This window comes from Lolium perenne, chromosome 3 (genome assembly GCF_019359855.2).
Source record: "Lolium perenne isolate Kyuss_39 chromosome 3, Kyuss_2.0, whole genome shotgun sequence".
Lineage (NCBI taxonomy): Eukaryota > Viridiplantae > Streptophyta > Magnoliopsida > Poales > Poaceae > Lolium > Lolium perenne.
The window spans coordinates 70,112,926-70,120,061 of record NC_067246.2 but is presented as its reverse complement, the minus strand read 5'-3'; the positions used below and the strand labels follow the sequence as shown (position 1 = coordinate 70,120,061).

The 7,136-nt window shown below is 41.3% G+C and overlaps 1 long non-coding RNA gene across 1 annotated transcript; it reads right to left on the bottom strand.

Annotated features, from left to right (window-relative positions):
* Positions 1–4,117: 4,117 nt before the first annotated feature.
* On the bottom strand, positions 4,118–6,920 carry LOC139838433 (uncharacterized). The gene is made up of 2 exons (XR_011754975.1): positions 6,765–6,920; positions 4,118–5,444 (listed from the first exon to the last, which is right to left on the bottom strand). It is a non-coding gene; the product is annotated as an uncharacterized lncRNA (long non-coding RNA).
* Between the last annotated feature and the right edge of the window lie 216 nt (positions 6,921–7,136).

Below are 7,136 nucleotides of genomic sequence, written 5' to 3'. Positions count from 1 at the left end.
AGCAAAAAAGAGCATCAAAAAGCAAATTCAAAACACATTTAAGCCTAACATGCTTCCTATGAAAAGGAATCTTGTACACAAATAAATTCATGAAGAACGAAATGACAAGCGTAGGAAGATAAAACAAGTGTACCTTCAAAAATTTCAGCACATAGAGAGGTGTTTTAGTAACATGAAAATTTCTACAACCATATTTTCCTCTCTCATAATAACTTTCAGTAGTATCATGAGCAAACTCAACAATATAACTATCACATAAAGCAATCTTATCATGAGTCTCATGCATAAAATTATTACTCTCCACATAAGCATAATCAATTTTATTAGTTGTAGTGGGAGCAAATTCAACAAAGTAGCTATCATTATTATTCTCATCATCAAATATAGGAGGCATATTGTAATCATAATCAAATTTATCCTCCATAACAGGCGGCACCAAAAGACTACTATCATTATAATCATCATAAATAGGAGGCAAAGTATCATCAAAGTAAATTTTCTCCTCAATGCCTGGGGGACTAAAAATATCATGCTCATCAAAACCAGCTTCCCCAAGCTTAGAATTTTCCATATCATTAGCAACAATGGTGTTCAAAGTCTTCATACTAATATGTTCCATGGGTTTTTTAATTTTCGCATCAAACCATCCATGTCTTAACTCAGGAAATAATTTTAAAAGCTCACTGTTGCTTTCCATTATGCCAAACTAGTGTAAAACAAGAAACAAAAAGATGCAATTGCAGGATCTAAAGGAAATAGCTTCGAGTACTTACAACGGCGCCGAAAAATAGCTTAGTAGCCGAGATCCGGAGTGTGAGTACCTTTTACCTTTCCTCCCCGGCAACGGCGCTAGAAAATAACTTGATGTCTACTCACGCTTCTTTTCCTGTAGACAGTGTTGGGCCTCCAAGAGCAGAGGTTTGTAGAACAGCAGCAAGTTTTCCCTTAAGTGGATCACCCAAGGTTTATCGAACTCAGGGAGGAAGAGGTCAAAGATATCCCTCTCAAGCAACCCTGCAACCACAATACAAGAAGTCTCTTGTGTCCCCAACACACCTAATACACTTGTCAGATGTATAGGTGCACTAGTTCGGCGAAGAGATAGTGAAATACAGGTGGTATGAATGTATATGAGCAGTAGTAACGGTACCAGAAAATAGCTTGCTGCTACAACTGGCGTGTGGTTGATGGTGGTAATATTGCAGGCAGTACAGATGCAGTAAAACAGTAAACAAGCAGTGATAGCAGTATTTGGAAACAAGGCCTAGGGATTATACTTTCACTAGTGGACACTCTCAACATTGATCACATAACAGAATAGATAAATGATATACTCTACACTCTCTTGTTGGATGATGAACACCACTAATTGTGTAGGGCTACAAGAGCACCTCAATGCCGGAGTTAACAAGCTCCACAATATTCGATATTCATATTTAAATAACCTTAGAGTGCATGATAGATCAACACAACTATACCAAGTACTAACATAGCATGCACACTGTCACCTTCATACTATGAAAGGAGGAATAGATCACATCAATACCATCATAGTAATAGTTAACTTCATAATCTACAAGAGATCACAATCATAAACTACGCCAAGTACTACATGATGCACACACTGTCACCATTACATCATGAAGGAGGAATAGAGTACTTTAATAACATCACTAGAGTAGCACATAGAATAGTGATACAAAACTCATATGAATCTCAATCATGTAAGGCAGCTCATGAGATCATTGTATTGAAGTACATGGGAGAGAGATTAACCACATAGCTACCGGTACAGCCCCTTAGCCTCGATGGAGAACTACTCCCTCCTCATGGGAGACAGCAGCGGTGATGAAGATGGTGGTGGTGTCGATGGAGATGCCTTCCGGGGGCACTTCCCCGTCCCGCCGGCGTGCCGGAACAGAGACTCCTGTCCCCCAGATCTTGGCTTCGCGATGGCGGCGGCTCTGGAAGGTTTCTCGTACCGTGGCTTTTCCGTCTCGAAGATTTAGGTCAGGGACCTTTAAATAGGCGAAGAGGCGGAGTCGGAAGTCTGACGGGGCGGTGACACACTAGGGGGCGCCCCCCTGGGCCGCGCCGCCCTGTCATCTGGTGGCCCTGTGGCCCCCCTCTGGTGGCTCTCGGGTGTTCTGGAAGCTTCGTCCAATTATAAGATGTTGGGCATTGATTTCGTCCAATTCCGAGAATATTTTCTTACTAGGATTTCTGAAACCAAAAACAGGAGAAAACAGGAACTGGCACTTCGGCATCTCGTCAATAGGTTAGTTCCGGAAAATGCATCAAAACGATATAAAGTTTGAACAAAACATGTAGGTATTGTCATAAAACAAGCATGGAACATCAGAAATTATAGATACGTTGGAGACGTATCAGTCATCATCTTGAGTTGTTCTTGCCATGAAGGAAGAGCCAACATCATTCTCCGTGGAGTAATCCTTGGAGTAGTCATATGTGAAGAGTGACCCGGGCTTAGAGAAAGCCAAACCGGCCACTCCGGCCTCCTTCTCCTCATCTTCCTCTTCTTCATCGGACAAGTACTCGGCCCCAACAAAAGCTCTTCCCTTGTTCTTCTTGTATCGATCGTTGATTGGGTTTGGCTTCAATCTTGGCTTGATCCCTTTGATGAACTTTGGCTTGTCTACCCTTTTCTCATAAGGGCACTCATTTGCAAAGTGACTATCTTCATCACAATTGTAGCAAGTTCTCTTCTTCTTCTTGTCATTGAGGAGCATTGGGAACTTTGCCTTGTACTTCTTGGCAAAGAAGGCAAAGTCGGTAGCAATGTCACTAGTTGAAGTCATCTCTTCATCTTCTTCAATTTCATAGTCTTATTTGCTTCCATGATCGGCCCTAGCTTTGAGAGCAAGGTTGTGTGACGCTTCATGGTTGTGTGAGGCTTCATCAACACGGTTCATTGCCATGAGCCTCTTTCCAGCTTTGGCCATGTTTTCATTGGCGGCCACATAGGAGACTAGATCATCGGAGCTGAGATCGGCACTCTTGGTCATGATTTGCAAGTTGAGTGCAAGGTTGGTGTCTTCTTGATTGACGGCAATCATCGCAATGACCTTGGACTTTATGAATGCTTCATTCATCTCGAAGCCGTCATTGTACTTCTCAACTCCAAGTCCCTTGACCCTTACTTTAAGAGCACCAAGCCTTGCATAAGCATCGGCCACGGATTCTCCTTCTCGAATCATGAATTGATGGGCCTCTTGCTTTGCGGTCTCATAAAGAGCTGATTGGATCAAATCGGTTCCCTCTTGGAGTACTATGATTCGATCCCACAACTCTTTAGCGGAGTCTATGTCATTGACTTGATCAAGGAGCTTGCGGTTGATGCCACTCCTAATCTTGTCACGTGCGGAGGCATTGAGTTGACGGTTGTGGAATTCGGTGGAGGTCAACCGAATGGGATCTTATGGATCCCGGTATCCATGAACAATGATCTCCCATAACTCCACACTGCAGCTGCGAATATGAGATTCCATAGAAGATTTCCAAAAAGGAAAGTGAGTTCCATCAAAATGGGGAACATTCCCACTATGGTTTATATGAGGCATGGGTGAAGTGTTTTTGGGATAGTCATGGTTGACTGTATGATAGCTCCCTAGGGAGGCCGAAGCCGTACTAGGAGGCCCACTAGTCAAGTTCTTAAGCATGGTAGACATCTCTGCCATTTGGCTTTGTAGTTCATCCTCCTTTTTCTTCTTCTCGGCATCATATGCCAAGAATCTAGATTTCATCTCTTTAACCGAAAAGTTAGAGTCTTCATCTAGACCCTCAAATAGTTTTTCCATCTCACTCTTAAGGCGGTGAAGCCCTTAATAAGAGTCCAGGCTATGATACCAATTGAAAGTATAGAGATGGTAAACCTAGAGGGGGGGGTGAATAGATTTCTACAGATTTTAATTCTTTCTTTGCAATATTAGGCTTTGCGGAATATAAAGGTGAGCCTAATGCAAACTACGTGAAGCAACCTATATGAGGATACAACTAACTCGAGCACGAAGGCTCTCACAGTGTAGCACCCTACCTTTTTATAAAGGCAAGATACCTGTGTATAGTGCTATTCCCGGGATCACTGATAGCACACACATTACAAAATATAGTAATCATTGCAATAGTATCAAATTACTACATCGTTGATCCAGAGGGTACAATAAAACCTTACAAATTGCATAGTCACATGGACTAGCTCAGAATGAACACAGCGGAAAGTAAATCAACAATGAGCCTTCATCATCTTCATGTGCCACAGGCAGTCATGTTGGAATGTAGACTCGAGATCCTACCACGTACTTCTCCTCAGAAAATCCTGCACGTTTGAATATGCAGCCCCACGAATGGAGGTCAGTACAATGATGTACTGGCAAATGACACTTATATGGTGGCTGTTTTGGGCATGACTATCTACATGATATTTGGCAAGTGGAGTTTAGGCAAATTTGCATAAAGCCAATTTTATCCTACATTTTAGTTCAAAACAAAACATTTTTACAAAACTTGTAATGATGTCATAAACAGTATCATGGTTACATCTCCCATGTACTATCCGACAGTTGCTACTCAAATTTTAATTCATTCAGAAAAGGTGATGAGATTCTTCCGTACATTCCCTGCCTAGAAAGCTCAAATTGTCCGTAACCGGGGACACGGCTAAGATCTTAGGTTTACTCTCGAGAGGTTGTGCACTTTCACCTTACGACCCACCCTTCCCAAGAGAAGAAATGAGACAAGATCTTTCAGAGGGAGGCTTCAACCATAACTAGCTAGACCCGTTCCCGTTTGGTAGCTAGCCACATCATCATGTCAAGCAACAAGTTTGGCCTCACAACTTACTTAATCCCGGCAGAGCCCATAATACCATAAGGCTGCACTGGAAGCTAACTAAAACATGGATGACATATTAATCTCTTTAATCCTGGGTGGCCATCCACAAGTGAAACTCACAGGCTTAAAACCATTACAGATAATAAACCCCTGCACGATCCCCTGGTGAAAACCAGAGGTGCAGTCTAGAGCAACCACTATTCAACTGCGCACTCTCAGGCACCCACCTGCCACTGGTTACTCCAGGGTCGGAGCCCTGAGCAGCCGCCCACCACACAAACAATCCACCCAGGTGATTCTTTAAAGTTGTTAATTTTAATTCTCAATACTCACAATCCAAATTAGATCAAAACAGCAGTGGCACTTTGTTATTGCTAGGCAACTAAAAATCCTAGCAAGGGTTCATGGATGGCTACACACTACTAGGATTAACAAGCATAGCATAACTTTCGAAAACAAAATCCTACCATGCATACTAATTTATAAAACTCTAATGCTTAACAAAAATAAGTAGGTATTTGAGTGTCACTTGCCTTTTTGGTAGTCGAAACGCGTTCACTTCTCTTAATCAAAATACGTGCCTCTCCGTACAACTATAACATAGAATATAGCACAACATAAACACACCATTCAACAACAACCTCATAATCAAACAAGACAACAATCGAAAATCGCTCTAAGGTACTAAGGTGTGGCATGAGGTCTGGCTTGCAAGATATGAATTCGACGATATTGAATGAATGTGTCAAATACTGGGAAAGAAAATGATTATCCAAGTTAAGTACTCAAAAGAAAATGATTGACAAGAACCTATGGTCAATTGTTGTTTGCTACTCAAGAATGGGAAAATTGGAATGATCCATGTGATAAAATCACATGAGTCTCAATGGCACAACTCAAAATACTATTAGGTAGAGTGTGACAACACTTACTAAGGTAGTATGAGTTACACATTGGCTTGGGTTTGAATTTGTGATATACATTGAATTTCTCAATTAACTTATTTGTAAATTGAATAGTTCAATATAAGGTAATAAGATTAAGTGGGTATAAGGTTGAATATGTATGAATGATATTTAGGATATGATGGTGGCTGCGTCAAAGATGTTGATGAATATCAAAGGTTCAAACACATGTGCTATGTAGTAGAGTGAATCAACATAACAATTACACATAGGAAAAATCTATAGCTAAGATTTGTTTCCAATTACTCAAATAACTCAATTGTTATTTGAATAATATGAACTAGACAACTAGAGGTAGGCTATGCATTATCCATGAACATGATAAAGATTTATAACTTGTCCTGAAAGATGGGTATGATCATAAGGATCATTATGGATAAATGAACTATGTTGAAATCAGTTATAGGACTACACTTTTCGCGAAAAGTTATTAGAAAAAGTTTTCCGGATGGAAGAACTTTCTACATGGAAGTTGTAGAGAATTCCATTACAAGCGTATCGCCAGAAGAATCTCTCGGAAAAAGTTGGTAGGATTTATTTTATAGATAATGTTGCGGATCAAAGGGATACTGCGAAAATAAAATGAGCGAAACTGACATGCATAATGTCTAACATGATCTACGTGATTTGCTGATTCCAACGATATATGGTTTGTCGGAAACCGAGGTGTAGAACTCGAGATATGGATTTTATAAAACTAGATCTAAGTGGTTCCAGTTCTAATGGTGTACGAAAAGTTGTCCGAACAAGTTGCTCGGATAGGAAAACTTCCTATACGAAAGTTGTAGAGGATCTAATTACAAATTTAACGGAAAAACCACTATTCTAAACGAAGGTGTAGATCTAAAGAAATAAAATTGTGAAGTTACTAAAGACGATAATCTACGTAAAAAGGGCGGAAATAGAATTATTATCGAGAGAGTTGCGTTGGGTCGTTTCCCAAAATACCGTTGCGGATATTGCGTCGCAAAGCTGCATCGCGAACTGCTGCGTGTGCTCACGCCTTTTCGCCAGAAGTAGCAGCATCGCGCGGCTATGTGAGGGAGAGAGAGGCGCGCTGGAGCGCTTTGTGTTTCGTGCTGCCTATTGAAGTGTTTATATAGGCTAAGGGCCTGTTTGGATTGTGGCCAGCACCTACCTTACCAAAATCGTGGCGTTGACTGGAAGTATAGGCCAGCCTTTGGATTGAAGCCCATCTAGCTGAGCCACACCAAAATATTGGCAACCCAGTTCAGATTTCACGCCACACGCGGGCGAAACAGGGGCGAGCAAATCCTTGACCAAAATATTGGCACGCCCTGGATTTGGCGTGGCTAGCCT